The 20,000-nt window shown below is 45.1% G+C and overlaps 1 protein-coding gene across 5 annotated transcripts in view; it reads left to right on the top strand.

The window, feature by feature from the left end:
- Positions 1 to 20,000, top strand: part of specc1 (sperm antigen with calponin homology and coiled-coil domains 1) — a 117,219-nt gene that overhangs the window by 88,715 nt on the left and 8,504 nt on the right. The window lies entirely within an intron of this gene.

Raw genomic sequence — 20,000 nt, forward strand, 5'->3', positions numbered from 1 at the left:
GAGACGGCTGTGCTTACATATTTGTGACGTACTTGTGCGTACGGTACACTCAAAAAAGAGAATGTTAAATCTATCACGCCCTCAGAGTGTGTTTATGTTTGTGTGAGTGTGGCTCTCTGTGAGGGCCTGTCTGGGTGTGTACTCTGTGCAAGGTCTGTCTGTATGTGAATATACGTGAGGTCTGAGTGTTTGTTCATGTGTGTATGCAACTGTGCATGCATTTGTCTGCATGAGCAAGGATAAGGGAGTAAGTATGTGTGCACGTGTGTGACCTTAGATGTGTGGGTGTGAATAAGAAATGTCTGCAGCATTGTATGCAAAGCAAAGGCATTTACTAACCGTCTTCCACTGACCTCGATCAGGATAATTAGACTTCCTGTCCTCTGTATGGAGGGAGGGCCTGCAGAGTTGCGAGAAAAATTACTGGATGTCTTCATGCTGCACAATACATATATATATATGGTAGACCTGGGCCATATGACGTATCGTTATCGTGATACAAAAGTGTCCATTGTGCCCTTTTCACCTCTATCCTTTCTATCGTGATGAATTTATGTTATCCATTATTGCAGCTAATATACAATTTAATATGATTTCATAACATTTTGTGTTGTCACTATGCACAGTCTACATTTAAATAACTGCAAAAGGAAGAGTAAAAAAAACATAATTTTAAAGAAAAGTGTTTTTTGCCACATGACACAATAAAGAGAAAACGAAGATAACTGAAAACATGCAGTACATTACTGTGGTACATGGTGATATATATCGTTATTATTGTGATATAAAGTAATCCATATTGTGATTTTTTTTTCCATATCACCCAGCCCTAACATACAGTATTACACCAAATTGCCTCCAACCGTACAGTATGTTCAGGCTCAACATGGTAAAAATGGGAACAGCACAGTACAAGAAATAATTAACTTATTATAAACAGACAGCATTATAGGCAAAGCATTTTTGGTGTTTTGTTGCAGTATTTGGGCTTTTACAGCATCAGAAGAACATTGATCTTCGATTAACTTTCTGATCACAAGCTATGACATGGTCTGATGGGTAGGGTTGCAGATTTAAACATTTGTAATGTTTATTGTCGGAAGTACAGTAGCCTACTCCAAAAAGCAAACCCATTTTCGATGGACTGCCTGATAATAATAACAAAAATTGGGTCTCAAAAATTGGGTCTCTCAAACCAATTGTGGGTAGCAATTCTATTTCAGTTACGTAACAACCACTGAGCTATAGCATGGTTTAGTGGCAACCTTTCGTTGTCAGGTGGGTGTGCACATCTGAATTAAGAATGCAGGAGCTAAATAATACCCTGAGAGCAACGGCATTAGGTATCTATTCACATTGATTTAACGACAGTTGGTGTCAATTCAACATCCCTTTGCTATCAGGGTAGTATGCAGTAGAAGAAAATAGTCTGCACATTGTGTTTTTTATCTAGCAGTGCAGTGCCCAGCCGATTGAGCCATGGCTGGGCCAGACCAACCGTTTTCTATTGGTGGCATATTTTTCCTTGGAATTTCTGCAGATTTGTTTGTCATAGAGAATAACAGAAAGACAGCCCATTTCTCCAAATGTACAGTACTGTTATCGCCAATGGAGGATGACAAAGCGAAAGTGTCACTCAACATGTTACGAGATGATGCCCAGAAACGTTATTTTAAAACTTGAAAACTACTTAGTGTTTCTTAAACCCTGCATGTCAAGAGGAGAACTTGGCCCTTCGTCAGTCACTTTAGCACACCACACTCGGTCTGAACTTACAGTAAGTGGGGGAAGAAGCGTGCCAGTTAAAACTGTTCTCCTGGATACTGAGCCCAGTCTTGAAAACAGAAAGTGGAGGGGGTGGACAGAAGGGGGAGAGGGTGGAGGGGTGGGGTCTCCGGCCTCCGTTCATAAACTGCTGACAGCATCCTGAAAGCAACACCTGGAGTTTCTCTCGTTAAAGTGCCTCTGCTCCTCTCACTACTTCTCTTAGCTGCTCCACACGTGCAGGACAACTTAGCGTCACCATAAGTAGCTGTTGAGGGGTACATGTCTTTTCTCAGATTTCGAGTGTGTGCGTTAGCGTTAGTGTGCGTGTGTGTGTGTGTGTGTGTGTGTGTGTGTGTGTGTGTGTGTGTGTGTGTGTGTGTGTGTGTGTGTGTGTGTGTGTGTGTGTGTGTGTGTGTGTGTGTGTGTGTGTGTGTGTGTGTGTGTGTGTTTATGCTTGTGTACATGTGTCTGTTTGTTTATGCATATGTATATGCTTGTTTATGCATATATACTGCACTATATACACTCGCCTCCAAAACAGTTGTCGCCTACCCATCTGTTTGGAATAACAGCTAATAACCTGACTTTCAATTAATCACTTGGCTTCAGAAGTCACTCATATGAAAGCTACAACCCTCTCGAATGAAAAAGTATGTACAAAAATAAATTTCATGCACCAAAGAAAGATTGACCCTTTAATGAACACAGACAGGGCAGATTTTGACAAGACAAAAGTTTTGTCGCCTATCGAACATAATTTGAAAAAGAGCAGATAACTCACTTCAAAACACTTCAAATACGCAGATCGGGTGTCATACTTAATCACTGATTCACTCACAACTCTCCAGAAAATCAACTTTGGCCTTAGGTGTATGTTTAGGGTCATTGTAATCATGGAAAGCAACACAATGACAATCAATGGAGTTCAATGAGAGATGGTGACATATTTGCTATTCGTAGAGCAATACATTTTTAACGTCATGATGTAATCAATGATAAAAGCCCTCACACACCAGCAGCATGCATGCAGCTCCACATAAGAGCTGTATCCCTCCCATGTTTGACTTTAGGCACCATGTATTTTTTCCAAATTCTTCACCTTTAACACCAAAGAAGTCTCTCCCACTGTCCTGTCTCAAAAAAGCCAGCCAAGAGTATTTCAGGCCTAATTCTGACAAAAATGAAGGCTAATGGGACTCATACTCTGAAGTCAAGATCCCAAGATCAACCATTTTAGAACTGATAGCATCAAAACTATATGGTGTTGGAGATGAAGAATATGAAAAAAGAGAAATGGTGCATAAAGTGAAACATGGTACAGATGCAGCTCTTATGAGGAGCTGCATGCATGCTGCAGGTGTTTGAGGGCTTTTATAATTGATTAAATCATGAAGTTAAACATGTACTGCTCTACGAATAGCGAATATGTCACCATCTCTCATTGAACTCCATTGATTTTCATTGTGTTGCTTTCCATGATTACAATGACCCTAAACATACACCTAAGGCCAAAGTCGATTTTCTGGAGAGGTGACAGAGATTCAGTGATTAAGTATGACACCCGATCTGCATATTTGAAGTGTTTTGAAGTGACTTATCTGCTCATTTTCACATTATGTTCGATAGGCGACAAAACTTTTGTCTTGTGAAAATCTGCCCTGTCTGTGTTCAATAAAGGGTCAATCTTTCTTTGGTGCATGACATTTATTTTTGTACATACATTTTCATTCGGGAGGGTTGTAGCTTTCATATGAGTGACTTCTGAAGCCAAGTGATTAATTGAAAGTCAGGTTATTAGCTGTTATTCCAAACAGATGGATAGGCGACAACTGTTTTGGAGGCGAGTGTAGTATGTCTGTGAGTTTGTCTGTTTTTGCATATGTACAGTACAGGCCAAAAGTATGGAACATAATACATTTTCAGAGAGGGCATTATTTCTGTGCATGAACACATGTATAATTTTTTGCTTAACAAAAAAATGAAAATATATAAAAAATAAAAACAATTGTTTAAAAAATATCAAAAAATGCAGAACAGTGACGTTAACACAGCAAAACTAAGGGCCCCACATGTTTCAACAAGCTTATTTTTCAGTCTATTTTCAAGTAATACCTGGTCATTCGAGTCCATTTTAATTTATACAAGCAATACAAGACAGATTTCTTGATCTGATAGGTCAAGATAATAGGTCACTTGGTCAGCATAGCTGATTATCTAGGTGAAACAGTAATACAAAAAGTAAAAGTAAAAGTGAAAAACTCTGCCACAGATTCCCTCCAACACAGGTTTGACCTGTCCAACTAACTGGCTGTGACTCAATATCATATCAAGAAAATGTCTGTAAAATGCTTGTATTGGCAAGTGTTTAAAACTAGGTTTTAGTTATCAAAATTCCAGTTCTACAATTCTAGTGAGTTATTGTAGGACTTTAATGTTCAATTAGGATTGACATGACTGTCTGGGCATTTTTATTTGAAAATAGACAAAAATAAGCTTATTGAAATGTGTGGGGCCATCAGTTGTGCCGTGTCGACGTCATGTGGATAGACAGCTGTCATTGCTGTTGGACAACAGCTAGAATTATATTTTTTGGTAAGTACGTAATTCTCCATGTGTGCATGCACAGTTTTGATGCCCTGCATGAAAATACACAATGAAAATCCACAAAAATAAAGAGAATGCATAAATGAGAAGGTGAGTCCATACTTTTGGCCTGTACTGTATGTGCTACATGTGTGTGTCTTACTATCCATCAAGATGACATGTATGTACACAGGGTCCTCAGTACACTGTAACGCTAACTCTGAGTCATTGTTTAGCCCCTGAGGGCCTGATGTGTGGTGTGTGTGTGTGTGTGTGTGTGTGTGTGTGTGTGTGTGTGTGTGTGTGTGTGTGTGTGTGTGTGTGTGTGTGTGTGTGTGTGTGCACGTGCGTTTGTGTGTGTGTGTGTACGTGTGTGTGTGTGTGTGTGTGTGTGTGTGTGTGTGTGTGTGTGTGTGTGTGTGTGTGTGGTCGTGCTTTCCTCAGGCCCTTAGCTGTAGGTCTAATGTAGGTCTGGCGTGCGTGCGTGCGTGCGTGCGTGCGTGCGTGCGTGCGTGCGTGCAATGTGATGCTGTGCTGTCCCCAGACCGTTTGTTAACTATGGCCTTAATCACCTCGTGCCAAAGCCTCCCTGGAAACGACCTCTGTTCGCCTTATGACAGATGTGGAGGGTTTCATTCTTGTGAAACACAGACCAACTGATGTATTTTTTTCTTCAGCATTTCTCTAGTGATTAATTAACATATTTTTCATTCCTTTTGGTTTTGTCATGGTTTGTTTGATTTTTTTATTAGTTGACTAAAAAGGCCAGAAATATAGTGGAGGTGTTGTGTTCATGACTGCGTTTTACGTAACGAGGGAAAGAGACGTTTATCTTGTTCTTCACTGGTGAGAGTACATTGGGAGGAATTGGAGTTTTGGAAGATGCTGTAACTAATAGTGAAGGAGTTAAGTTTTAATTTAGTCTTTGGACAGTAAATGGTTTTTTTTATTGTTTCCATCCTCTTATCTTTTTGTAATTTAAATCAGGAGTCATTTTGTTCAATTTGCAGTTTATTTTCCTGTGGAACTTCTCATCTTTGTCAAGATGCCGTGAACCCCACTTCTCAAAACACAAAACATCAATATTTCACATAATCCAATATTAAATACAATATTTGCATAGTTTAATTTCACAAGCAGTGTTTGAACATTTTAAATAATGTTATGTTTATATATGCTTAAACAATCTGCCCTTCTGGCCTCTCTGGGTTTTGTTACAGAAAGTATTTAGTCATGTACACAGAAAGGAGCTGTAATTTCTATGATACACAGTATTAGCTTCTCAAATATTTCCAGTCAGATCAAACAGAGTGACATTTATTGTCTATTTATGTTCACTTATATGGCTGTAGCATGTCTAGAAAGATTTGCGTGAGAGGGAAAAGTTTGGCTTAGTTATTACCTTATATGATATCTGTCTCAACAGATGAAAAAATATATGCCTGTGTGCACGTGTGAAGCTTGACATAATATTGGGTGTCTGTGTGTGCGTGTGAACCTGGACATTAAATTGGGTCTGGGCTGCTCTCTCTCTCTCTCTCTCTCTCTCTCTCTCTCTCTCTCTCTCTCTCTCTCTCTCTCTCTCTCTCTCTCTCTCTCTCACTCACACACACCACACACACACACACACACACACACACACACACACACACACACACACACACACACACACACACACACACACACACACACACACACACACAGCTATTCTAGCTTAGAGATGTTTTGGCTGGAACGATCATGGCCACAGGCCTCCTCAACAGCTTGGCTGGGTTGCGCTGGCGTAAAGGTTAGGCACTTGAGGAGCAGGAGAGGGCCTGCAAATTGAGCTTAATGCCGGCCAGGGAAAAGGTCAGCGCAGACAACTCAGGCCCTGCCGTAATAAGAAACAGTGCTCGTCTAAGGACCAATTACCTGTTAGCATCTGTTAGATCAGTGGTTCCCAAACTGGGTGTCGGGAACCCTAAAAGGAGGTCATGGAGATACTACAGGAGGGTCGCAGACTGAAAATACTTTTTAGAAAAATAGGGGAAAACAGGTTTTAGTTAAGATAACTTACTATGCCGGGACTCTTATCGTAACATAGTTAAGATAACTCCATAAATTACTTAGCAACAGTACTACTGTAAGGCTAATACATCTTTTTACTTTCCCTGTGAAATGTAGCAATATTAACAGACAAATCATGTTTGGTGTTTGGAATAATTGGGATGAGGGTCACGGAAATATTCTTAGGTGCAAAAGGGGGTCCCGGCAGTATAAGTTTGGGAACCACTGTGTTAGATGGACAGCCCTTGTTTTGAGGATGCTCGTGCGTATGTATGTACACGGCCCCAGTGTTTGCCACCGGGAACACAAGACACGGAGGTAAACACGTGCGCACAAATTTCAGATGCACGTGTCATGTGGCGCGTGTGGAAATGGGGAGATCTGTATGTGTCTTGAGTGCTGTTTTGTATTGCCTCAATCGCTCTCTTCCTTCTCTCTAGCTTATATGAGGACATGGTGGTGCACGTGAGTTCAAACATGTGCATTTGCTTTGTGTTGAGAGATGAGGAGAGGGTGGAGGGGGGTGTGAGGAAAGGGGGTGATGGGGGAGGTTGAGTGTCCAGATTCCCCTGACAGCTCTGCTCCCGTAAATTGCATAAAGCCTTGTTCGTGTCCGCAGGGGCTGAGGCATTATTGAAGTTGAGGTGAGGCTGGTATGAATATCGACTTGTCTGCTCCCTCCCTACTCACACACTTGCCCGTAACCACCCCTACCATCAGCCAGCCCACCTCTTCCACCTCCACCTGTCCTACCCTCTCCCCAAGCCCCTCTTCCACCAAGCACCTCCCAACCAGCCTCCCTCCTTATCAGCACCCAAACACCTCTTCCTCCTCTTCTTCTTCCTCCTCTTCCTCATCCTCATTCTCTTCCTCCTCCTCCTCCTGATCCATCTGCTACGTGCTGCTCTGTCCTCTCTCTCCTCCTCTGCTCCTCTTCCACCAAACAACAACTAACCACCTCTACACCTCATTTTCCCTCTTATCCCTCCATCTACACCCAGACACCTCCTCTTTGTCCTCCTCCTCCTCCTCCTCCTCCTCCTCCTCTTTATCCTCCTCTTTCTCCTCTCTCTCTTCTTTCCTCTCCTCCTCATCTTCCTCCTCCTCTCATCCTCCATTTCCACCCTCACCTACTCCATTATCGCCCTACCGCTCCCCTAGCCTCTGTCCCCAACCACCGCTGGCAGTTATCTTTCTCCACTCAGTTCAGATGAGGTGTGACGAAACCAGCTGCTTTATTGTCTGTCTGTCTGTCTGTCTGTTGTGTCTCGCCAGAGCAGTCATGGTCACCTAGGCAGGTGCTGCTGGGAAATCATTAACTGCAGCAAGAGGGAAAGGAAAGGAAAGGAAAGGAAAGGAGAGGAGGGGAGGGGAGGACATTAGGTGATAGGAAAGTAGAGATAGGAAATGGAATGGAGACAACAGGTGAGGGGAGGACAAGAAAAGACAAAAGTAGAAAAGAGAAAAAGAGACAGAAGGAGAGGAGAGTGGGCTAATGGACATGAGAGCAGAAGAAAGGGGAGGAAGAGGAGAGGAGTAGAGTCAGGGAGACGAGAGATAGAGAAGAAGAGAAAAGGGATCAGAGAGGAAAGCAGACAAGAGGTAGAGAGATGAGAAGAGGAAGAGGTAGACACCAGGAGAGAGAGAGAGAGAGAGAGAGAGAGAGAGAGAGAGAGAGAGAGAGAGAGAGAGAGAGAGAGAGAGAGAGAGAGAGAGAGAGAGAGAGAGAGAGAGAGAGAGAGAGAGAGAGAGCAGACAAGAGAGGGTAGGGGTCACCCAATCCTGCTTGTTAGCCAGCTGTGCTATTGTCAAAGGGACCTTGGCCAAGCAGCCAGGGTAATTACCTTTAAATGACAGGCCAGCAATGAATAGGGGGGCTTGCTGTAATCTATGGTACTTTGTTGACTTTGTAAACACCTACATTGCTGTGAAGGGCTTCTGCGGACTACTTTGCTGTTTTTGCTGTACCACACAGTGGTGCTCGTATTGATTTCTGTGTATGAAAATGCACATAGATTTGCAGGATATAGGTGTTGTTGAGACAAGTTGTACCATTCATCCGTATTGTCTATAATATCAGTTTCATAGATTTAAATTGTCTTTTTTGATGCACTGAGATGTCGTGAGTAGCCTATTAATAAGCAGAACTGCAAACAAATAGATCACTGATATGTGGTAAATAGGAATAAACATAAAGCTACGAACAGGGGATGACCCAGCAATAACAAATAATTAGTTATCCAAGATAATCAGGAATGAATGTATTATCCATGCCAAAAACAGCCCTGCATGTCATCCATGTTTTGGGAAGAAGCAAAGATTGTGTGTCTTGATTAAGCACAGTATTACATTATGTGATAGCAGTGATAAGGAAGGCTAGCCACATTTATTCATTTATGTGCCTTCGTGTGTGGCTCGTTTATTTTTGTAAATGTGTGTACATGATTGTTTGCGTGTATTTACAGTAATGAAAATGGAATGATTTATTATGTTATCTTTGTTTTAATCAGAGTCTGTGTGTGTGTGTGTGTGTGTGTGTGTGTGTGTGTGTGTGTGTGTGTGTGTGTGTGTGTGTGTGTGTGTGTGTGTGTGTGTGTGTGTGTGTGTGTGTGTGTGTGTGTGTGTGTTGTTGTGTCTGTGTGAATGCGTTTGTGCCTGGATGTGTGCATATACACATGTGCGAGTGTGTGAACCGTGCTGTTGCCGTGGTAAAGAGAATGCTGCAGCAGCCCTTACCCCCACCTTCCCCACCACAATCCTCTCCTCAGCACCAGACCCTGCCACACACCCCAACACCCCCCCCCCCACACACACACACACATTCACACACACCTCCCATCCCCCTCTCCTCAGCATCCTCTGCCACCTACCACAACCCCACCACCCTCAACTCCAACACCACCCTCCTCTCCTCAGCACCAGCAACCGTATCTCACTCATTTCGTGAAGTCTTCACGAAAATAATAGAGTAATTTTCGTGGTGCATTCACGTTATTGCCCGCCTTTCGTAAAGTCTTCACGAAAATAATAGATTAATTTTCACGCTGCCTATTCACTTGAATTGCCCGACTGTTGCCTAGCGACCCACTAGTTTGATGCCCGTTCGGTAGCCTACCGTCACATGGTAATCAAACATTTCAAACAAGCAATTTAGGGTTAGGTTTAGGGTCAAGGTTAGGGTTAAGGTTAGGGTTAGGGTTAGGGTTAGGGTTAGGTTTAGGGTTAAGTAGGGTTAAGGTTAGGTTTAGGTTTAGGTTTAGGTTTAGGGGACATAAGGCGTAAGTACCGAAAGGGCGTCGAATTAGTGAGTCCCGAGTGTATCAGCAGTGTTCTGTCAGCACCCCCTCCCCGCCCCTGCAGACGTTTGGATAACCATAGCAGCAGTGGGGCAATTCAAGTGAATAGGCAGCGTGAAAATTAATCTATTATTTTCGTGAAGACTTTACGAAAGGCGGGCAATAACGTGAATGCACCACGAAAATTACTCTATTATTTTCGTGAAGACTTTACGAAAGGCGTGAGATAGGGCTCGCACCAGACCCTGCCACTTACCACACCCCCACCATCCTGACCTCCCACACCAACCTTCTCTCCGCAGCTCAGACTCTGCCACTTTTGCTTACCTGTTTATCCCCTGCTCCCCCACCCTCCTCTCCTGAGCTCCAGGCTCTGCCACCTTTATTTAGGCCTGCCTACTCCTCTGCCACATCGTCGCTCCTGTGAACGCAGGACATGCCACCGCCTCCCCCAGGCCTGTAATGTCTGTGTCTCATTATTACGCCATGCAGGGAAGGTGAGAGGAGAGGAGGGAGTGAGGAGTGGAGGGGAGAGGAGATCTCCAACACGGTAGCCCACGTAGCCCACGTAGACCCTTCTCACTCCTTAGAGAACAGCCAGTCCCAGAGCACGGTGGCTCTTGCTCTCGCCTGGCCTTTAATGTAATGTGGAGGCGCTGGCTGAAGCTGGTTTGGTTTGGTCGCTCGAGATAATAATGATGAAAGCTTGAGGGCTAGGAGAGGACAGCAGCAGTCATGAGCGGAATGATAAAACAGAATCAGTCAATATTGTATGCACGTTTCAGTTTCAAGACTTGCACCTTTTCACGTGTGTGTGCGTGTGTGTGTGTGTTTGTGTGTGTGTGCATGCGTGGAGGGCTGAGTGAGTGGGAAATGGTGTCACGTTCGTCGCGGTTTGTAAGGTCCCCCAATTACTAGTGATGTCTTCAGAGAAGAGGCCATTGATTTACGACACTTCACCAGTGGCTCAACAGTCCAATTGACCTACTTATTGTCTCTCCTCAACATGCATTTAAAACCTGATATGTTTATTATTCTTTGTGCTAGTGACTGTATATTCTCAGTACTCATATTGTTGAACAAAGGAAGTACGTACTCAGCACTTCTAAAGTAACAATCCAGTGCAATCGAAGCAGGACTAAATCATAAATAAAAAGGAAGAACATTTTGGTGCCACTGGTTCAGTGCAGACTAACGTTTCGACATGCATCTTCATCAGAGTCCTAGACAATACTCATAGCGTCATTGCAACCTCATACTATACGTTTGTGGTTACCAGCAGCAGCAATGTCAACACCAATGACCAAGTTATTATGCGTAACTAAGGACTAATTACTTTCTTTACTTATCCTCTTCGTCCCGGCTGGGACATAAGGCCGCAATCATACACTGCCACTGAACCCTGTCAACTAAGGACTAATGATAATGTTAAAATGACATTTTCCAGGAAAGCGTTCCACTCAACAAGCAGAACGAAGGTCACAGAATGTCCACAACTATGTCTGGTGCAACACCTGTACATATTTGTATACAACTATCTAAATATAGATACATATAATTGGTGACAAAGTCATTCCTGCGTGACATTCAACCAGAATACGTGTAAGGTCTTATACGCCCCAGCCCCTGTGAGTCACCTTATGACTATTTATGCCTGCGATTGTTAGGGCCGCTCCGAAACTCATTGTAAGACGCATGGTCATGCAGCCCAGCGCAGGCTTCCCGCTGTATTACTGTCTGGACTTTTGATGTGCTCTATTTAGGTCACCAGCGGATTCATTTTTTGTATGGTGGTGGCTCGAATCGAGCTCCGACTACACGCAGCGAGTGCTGAGAGGAAAGGAAAACGCTTGTTTATTTAGGACGGACACAATGAAAAAAGAAAACAGGAGGGCTTAGTTGCATTCGGCTGGTCGGCCGGATTGGGCTGGGCTGGGCTGGGCTGGATGGCTGGGGGCTCTGCCTCTTGCTACTGTAGCTCTCTCAGTCTACTCTCTCTATGCACATGTCCAGGCGGAACTAACTGAGCCATCCAGGCTAGAGGGAATGTGTGTGTGTGTGTGTGTGTGTGTGTGTGTGTGTGTGTGTGTGTGTGTGTGTGTGTGTGTGTGTGTGTGTGTGTGTGTGTGTGTGTGTGTGTGTGTGTGTGTGTGTGTGTGTGTGTGTGTGTGTGTGTGTGTGTGTGTGTCTGGGTGTGTGGGTGTGTGGGTGTGTGGGTGGGTGGATGGATGTTTGTCTCTGTCTCTGTCTTTCTCTCTCTCTCTCTCTCTCTCTCTCTCTCACACACACACACACACACACACACACACACACACACACACACACACACACACACACACACACACACACACACACACACACACACACACACACACACACACACAGAAAGACAGAGAGTGAGAGAGTGACAGTCTGTGTGGTAGTGTACACCATCTCAGTCCTGTAAGAAGGTGGTCAGGTACAAGACACAGTCAAGCACTTGGCTGTCTTTTTCTCTTAATTGTGATATCTACCTGCACTCTTGGTTGTATAGCAGCGTGATTTTTAAAGAAGCAGCAGCGCACGCACACATGCGCATGTTCACACACGAGTACACGCACACACACACACACACCTGCCCTGGTTTGCTCTGTCACATACACCACACCAGTTGCTGTCTGTTTGTTTACTGATAAACACTCGGGCTCTGGAATCCAGTAAAGAAGAGCAGTTGGAATCTGAGGAGAATGGAATGGATTTAGCAAGCGTGTTTTGCGTGTAAACACACACAGCACACACACACACACGCACAGACATGCACGTACACATACACACAGTCCACACACAACACACACACACACACACACACACACACACACACACACACACACACACACACACACACACACACACACACACACACACACACACACACACACACACACACGATGAGTGAGACCAGATATGAAAGCAGAGTGTAGGTCACGTCTCTTGACCTATTGCCAGCGCCACAACATAAACACACATGCATGTCCCGTGTGTGTATACATGTGGGGATAAGCAAGGATAACACACACGCATGGGGGAACATCTTATCTTGCCTGGGCTGGGGAACTGCAAACACTCCTCAAAAATCCCCCCTGACGGCCCCTTTCCCTTGTACATGGTAAAGTCCACACGTACAGTAATGCCGTGTTCAGACCAAGAGCGAACGGAGCAACAGAAGTCATTACCCGCTGCCAGTCAGCCAGTCTTGGTCTGAACACAGCATGAAGACTATAGAGTAAAAAGTAAAATTTAATACTATTTGGTCCTATTCTCAAAATATTGAATTAGACTCAAATTTCGCATTCCTCTAGTTTGTCTTACTCTTCGAGTATGGAGAATGATGGGGAGCCTGGATTCAGAGGCTATAGTTCAGTTCCACATGTTCCAAAACACCTGACTCTACCTATCCAGTTGAGGGATTTGGACAGGTAAAACCAGGTCATTTGGCACTGTGGCACTGTGGCACTGGATTGTTAGCCTGGCATGACCCGCCCATTTCTACTCCTGTTCGTTTAAGAAGTAATTAAAATGGCCCGTCAGTCTACTGGATTAGCTTTTGAATCCAGGTTTCCCATCACTGGGTATGGAATCAGCAGGAAAATGTAGTGTGAGTGTAGTGTGAAGTGTTTATTTAATGGCCATTCTGAAATGTAGGAGGCGTCTTGGGCTTATTGAACTGTAGCCGGCATCAACATCTGTGTGGCGAAGTTTGCGGTCACCTACAGCTTGTCAGTCCACATCTATTTGCGTCTCCTTCCCTGGCCCGGGCCTTTGTGTTTCTGTCTCTACAGGGCTGTAAAAATGTAGTTGCTGCCGTAAGGAATAAAATGAATCATTGTGAGCTCAGCAGTCAGCACAGAGCATTTTTTACCTCTTTTTTGTTTGCTCTTTTTCCTCCCTCAGCGCTAAGGCAAAAACAAAGAAAGGGAAGGAGGGATAGAGAGAGGGAGGGAGGGAGGGAAGGGAAAAGGTGCGCAGTCACCACGGTGATTGTGACCCTGACTAAGAAAACTACTCTCTTTCCCTCCAATCTCTCTCTGTGTCAAATTCTTTTTCTCCTTTTCTCCTTCTCTCTTACTCTTCCTCACTCTGTCTTTCCCTCCAAAAGGGAAAATGGACGGGTAACTGTCCCCACCACGCACGCACGCAGGCGGGCACACACACACACACACACACACACACACACACACACACACACACACACACACACACACACACACACACACACACACACACACACACACACACACACACACACACACATTCTCACATTGTTCACAGCCACCATTAGGGCCTTCCTAATGAGCAAGCCAAGCATGCCTGCCTGCCAGCCTGTTTTGAGGCTGTTTTTTGGGGGCTGCGCTCCTCCCTCCCTCCTCATCCTCTTCTCGTTCATCAGCTGGCTCATCACATGACCCCTGGATGCTGACGGGTCTGCTGAGGCTAACACAGATTGTGGCTTTCAGTAACGAAGTGAATGTCTTGACGCAAGATGGCATGGCGTTGGCATTGTCTGGTGGAGTGGGTTACAACATATGGGCGATTCAGAATCTGTCCAAAATGTCACTACTGCAAAAAATGTGATTTCTGATGACGAAGTGAGTTGTACGTTGTGTCGTGGTATGGAGCGGCGGGCATTCTGTGGTCTAGTTACATCATATGGGCTATTTTCATATTCTGTCCAAAATATGAAAAACTGCTGCCTGAGGCCAATACAATTGTGGCTTTCGAAGTGACGAAGTGAGTGTGGTGTTGTGATGTGGCATGGTATAGTGGCGTCGTGGGTACGTATGTGGCAAAGGATCCTGAGTCCATATGTGGCAAAGCATCCTCAGTTCAGGGATTCTTCTTTTGATACTGTTTGTGGCATTCATTCCTTCAAAGATGCAGTGAGTGGCACCTCATGGCATGGAGTGAGTGGAGTGGCATTGTGTGGTGTATTTGATTACAACATGCATTTCCTGTCCAAAATGTCCCTTTCAATTATGCTCTGAGTGGGGTGGCGTGGCATGGCATGGTGTGAAGTGATGTGCCATTGTCTACTGTAGTGGATTACGTCATATAGGCCATTTCCAAAATTCTGTCCAAAATATGAAAGATGACTTTTGATGACAAAGTGAGTGACATGGTGTGACGTGGCGTGGCATAGCGCGGTGTGGTGTTGGGTGGCATGGTGTAGTATTGTGGATTACAACATATACTGTATGTGACATGCATATTCTGTCCAACATCTGATAGCCTGCTTAAGTTAACAAAATTGTGGCTTTCAGTGTGAGTGAGTGTGTTGAGTCGTGTCGTGTCGTGTCGGCATTAGGTGGCGCACTGTGACATAGAGGGTTTCAACACATGTGGCATCTATTCTGTCCAATATGTGAAAGCAACCACAAGCGGCTTCCACTATCCAACAAGTGACGTCTTTTTACGAAGCATCAAATTACCACCTAGAGAAGTAGGAATTCTTGAGTTTGCATTTGGATTTTTTTGTGTGACCACCTCAGCAGGCAGTATTTTGCCAGTGTTTGCAAGGCCTTTGTGTCCCACCACGCACACATCTTCATCCACATATTCCAAAAGATCTGGTTTTACCTGTCCAATTCAACAAGGTGACCCAGAGCCATGGGAGGAAGTTCAGCCAATCCTATTGTCCTTAATGTGCCATTTACACAGCAATGCTGGCTCATAGAGCCTTTGACACATAGATATGCCTTTGACATACGTAGTTCCACTAGTTCCAGGAAGTGGGCATAGGACACAGAAAGTGCGGTAAAGCTAAATGTAATTCCTTTCTACTTAATCTTTGCTTGTTATATACAGAAGGGATTCTGTTAGTCTCTAGTGAACGAAAAGAACTATTTGAATCTACATTAATCATGTCACCAACAGACTTCCGACTCCATTTGAATTCCATTGCTCTGAGGTAACTATTCAACCGGACAATCAACCTTTTTAACCCCTTTGCGCAGAGCCTGTGTTATAACCTTACTGTCACCAAAATTGTAATGTCGTCATAGCAATGTTGTTATGATGTATTTGAGGATTTTCAGCAAATAGTGAATAGGCCCACCACATCTGCAGTAGGAAGCTACATTGGACAGGTAAAAGCAGGTCATTTGGAATACGTGGCACTGGATTGTAGCTAATAGATCCACTTTCCCATCACTATCACTGGTAGTAGCGCACCAATACAAACTTTTTTTTAAATAAACTTTAAAAAAAATTTTAAAAACAACTGAGTGGACGTTCCAAGGAAAGGGATGTGGTTACACTCGCGAAGCGCAACGTCACATCACACACACGCACACGGCAGTCAGGCTCAGGGAAGCTGACAGGGGGGACAAAGGGGTCAGTTGTCCCGGGCCCAGAATTGGGTCCACAGTACATTACATGTATTGAGCAGGAGGGCCTTTCAGATTACCTTGTCCTGGGCCCAGCCGAAGTTGTCAGCGGTATTGGTCAAGCCGCGGTGATGTGATGGGAAGCCTCACCAGGGCTGTTGGTCAACGAGACTATAAGAGTATCTATCTGTGGTTCCCAGCGGAGGCGGAACGAGGCGGTGGTTTGGTTTGGTGGCGCAACATTGTGTAATGTATTTTTACATGAAAAGCATACTGCACTGTCCCACAGCTTTCCTCCCTCTCTCTCTCTCTTTCTCTCTCTCTCTCTCTCTCTCTCTCTCAGTTCAGTTTGGTCCTTTGTGCACGCTGAGACATTTCCTGTCGCTGGGTTCTGTGTTTGCTTTCACGAGCGGCGGCCCACAATGGTGGCCCAGTGGGCTGTTGTTCTAACATTAGTGCCCCCCAAACTCACATTCCTCCTCAGTCCTCACTAGGCTGGAATCATCATCATCATGCTGACCTCTCTACGAACCCCTCAACCCCCTTTGCATACTGTCTTATCTCTCTGGTTAAATCAGCTGTTTTTTTATCCTTGAAACACTTCCTAAAACACCTAAAATATCTCTATCATCACACTTCTACACGGTTCGCATATGCACACCTCTCTCTGTCTCTTCCTCGCTCACACCCACACACACGCAATTACTCACACACACACATACACACATATATAAGGTCCAAGGCAGCTGATGTGTCCAGGATGTGACCCTATGCCCCTGAGACGTGCTTAAGCACTCGTCCCTCTTGAGATGGTGTGGGGACAAGGTACGCCTGCAGCTCATATGTGCTAGAGAGGTCAAAGGTGAAATAGCTGAATCAGGCCTAAAAACGCCTCATCAGGAACCTACTTGGCATTCTAAGAATGCTTACATGACATGACAGTACAGGCCTGGTAGAGAGGAGAGAGGGAGCGAGCAAAAGCAACGCCAAAAGTAGGAGCGGCTTGCTTTTGAGAAAACCCTGTTGTTTAAGATAAACGCATTTTATTTTAAACTGGTCGATTTAGAAATAATGTGTGTAACGCTTTCATGCAGTGCCTCTGTCATAGCCATATTGTCACCAAAATCTTTTCTTTCTTTTTTTAAAGTGTTTTTTTGGGGGGCTATGCAAGTCTTTATTGGTGTTTTATATGACAGGACAGTGAAGCAGAGACAGGAAGCGATTTGGGAGAGAGAGATGGGGAAGGGCCGGCAAAGGACCCGGACCGGGAATCGACCCCGGGTCGGCCAAGTACAGGTAGTAGACGAGTGCCCTACCATTAAGCCACGGTAGGGCCAACAAAATCTTAATCATAATCTGTTACTGAAGGCTCTTGGTAATGTTATTGTCATGTCAATGTTGGACCGCCGGACATCCTATCGGCACCAAAGGTTACGCTTAGCTCTGAGATATTTATGGCTATACTGTTCTACACTCTAAAAGGACTATTCATAGGAGCAACAAAGGATGACATTTTATGGCATAATTTTTTCTCATGCTCTGAAAGGAACATAGTTTTCGTTGAGTTATACAAACACTCATGGGTGCGTTTATCTGTTGTAATAAGAAACATAATGTTTTTTTTTTATTACCGTCTGTTATTCGTTGTTTGTACTAAACTTAACAAGGAAATACATGACTGTCATTATTGTGACAGTGTGGTGCCAACTTAGCAAAACAGTTAGTGCTGGCCTGGGCTACATGTAACCAAAACTTTCTCAGACCATTAAAGAGCGATTGTGGTCACATTTTTGGTTTTGGTAGTTTCGCTCAACCAGAACAAGGGGGGAGTGAATGAAGTGAAGGTCAAGTTAGGACCAGGCTGGAAGTATGTCAAGGTCATTAGTGTGCAATCAGATAAAGGCTCAGTGGGACCTCAAGCATCTCAGAGAGAGCGAGAGAGAGGGAGAAAGAGCGATAGAGATCTGTGGAGGTCCCTGTCGTGACATAATTTACGAACTTAGAGCAAAGCTGAAAGATAACTGGACTGAAACAAAAAGGGGGTCGCCGCATTTTAAATCTATTGAGGAGCGTCCAGATGAGGTCAGTGGAACTGAAGCCGGGCCTTGACCTCCCATAAGGAGTGCGGGAGGAACAAGCCGAGGTCACCCCCCCAACCCCATCAACTTCTGACTTCAGACAGCTTATCAAAAGGGGGGCCATGGATGCCGGGGGTCCAGAGGGGACAAAGGGAGGGAGGCTATGGTGGGGTGTGGGGGGAGGGTCGAGGCAGCTTGCTCCAGGGTCCCTCCCTCTGTCCCAGCCCTCCCCCTCCCTCCCCGGAGCCTCGTACCCAGGAGAGGCAGCCCCGCTGGCCCTCTGCCACGTTCCCAGTCGTGCTTCACTCCGGAGGAAAGCATAGCAGTGCACACACTACAACAGAGAAGTTGACAGGGGGAGCAAAGGGGTCAGTTTCCCCATGCTCAGGAAGAGAGGGGGGCGCAGAATTAGGTTCCCATTGCATTATATGTATTAGTTGGGGGGGGCATTCAGATGACTTTGTCCCAGGCCCGGCCAAACCTGTCAGATGCCCTGCACACTGCACTGCTATGCACTGGAGGCCAATAGCAGGGGAGGCGTATGCAGGAAATAGCAATGGGGGAGAGATAGGAGACGCAGCAGTGTGTGTGGGACTCTCCCTGTCCAACTGCTCCCACTTTCTCCTGTCTCCTCGTCTCTGTTTTTTAGCCTCAGTGGTGTCCTCCTTCTTTTGTCATTTGTCTATCTGCCCTGCTGTGTCCGTGGCTTTCGTTATGTGCGAGGGCCAGACTGTCTTGACAACTCCATGTCACACTGGGGATCTGCTTCTGCTAGGCAATGAATCACAGTCAGCATCAACATTATCTGGCCAACCGTGCTCATGTGCTGTTTAAAAAGAGGTCTGCAGACTTTTCTTCCATTTAACTACTGTATGAAGACACAGGGCCATATAGTCATTCCATACAGATGTTGCACTGTACAGTACATGCATGCTGCATATGTCCAAGCAGTGCCCTCGTTTCCCCTTAGTTTCCTTAGTTCCTTTACTACTATACTGCATACGGCATCTACTGTCTACTGAAAATATAAACGAGTAAGCAATATACAGACAACAAAAAGGTATGGCAGAAATGCAGTGTGGGCAGAGAACTAGAAGAAACGATCTGGCAGGTATGGAGACTCAGTAATCATCAATCACAGCAGGTGGCGTACGTGTAACTGTGGCCATCCATCAGCTTTTTATGGGAGGATGATGAACCCTCTGTCGGCTCCTGGTCTGGAGGCTGGCTGACTGGCCGCCTGCCTGGCTGTCGTGACGGTCCGCATGTCTCCCTGCACATCCTCCACCTCACTGCCCCCTACCCCTCTACACCTCCCCTACACCTCCTCCCCTGCCCCTGGCTCAGTGCTTCTCAAGGCTTCTCAGGCCGAGCACCTCTGCCCCTCTTAATCAGCCTCAAGGACCACACACTTAACACACACCCTCTACCTCACACGTAAACACACACACACGTGCACACACGCAGTCATGCTCACATGCACGCGTGCACATACACACACGGACACACACCATATCGATACTGATACAGACCTCCACCTATGGCACCTTGGTGAAATAAATGCATGAATTGGAGCATTATGATTTAAACACTGTGACTAAACAAATGAGAAAGAAGTATTGTTTGAACTCAACTGAAGAATTTCTTGGGATTTCTGTAAGTCCTTGGGGACCACACGTTGAGAAGCTTTGGCAATCATTGCCATTGACAAGTCATGGACTTTAGGTTCAGGCACGCCCTGCTGAAATACCCCTTCTGATCAGCACAGAGCTGCTCAATACAGGCTCTCAGCACACAAACATGGTCCCCTAGGAGTAGTCCAGCTGATTTGAATAGGCTGCTGGGAGACCTTTACTGGAAGTGTA

Source organism: Engraulis encrasicolus, chromosome 7, assembly GCF_034702125.1.
Source record: "Engraulis encrasicolus isolate BLACKSEA-1 chromosome 7, IST_EnEncr_1.0, whole genome shotgun sequence".
Classification (NCBI taxonomy): Eukaryota; Metazoa; Chordata; class Actinopteri; order Clupeiformes; family Engraulidae; genus Engraulis; species Engraulis encrasicolus.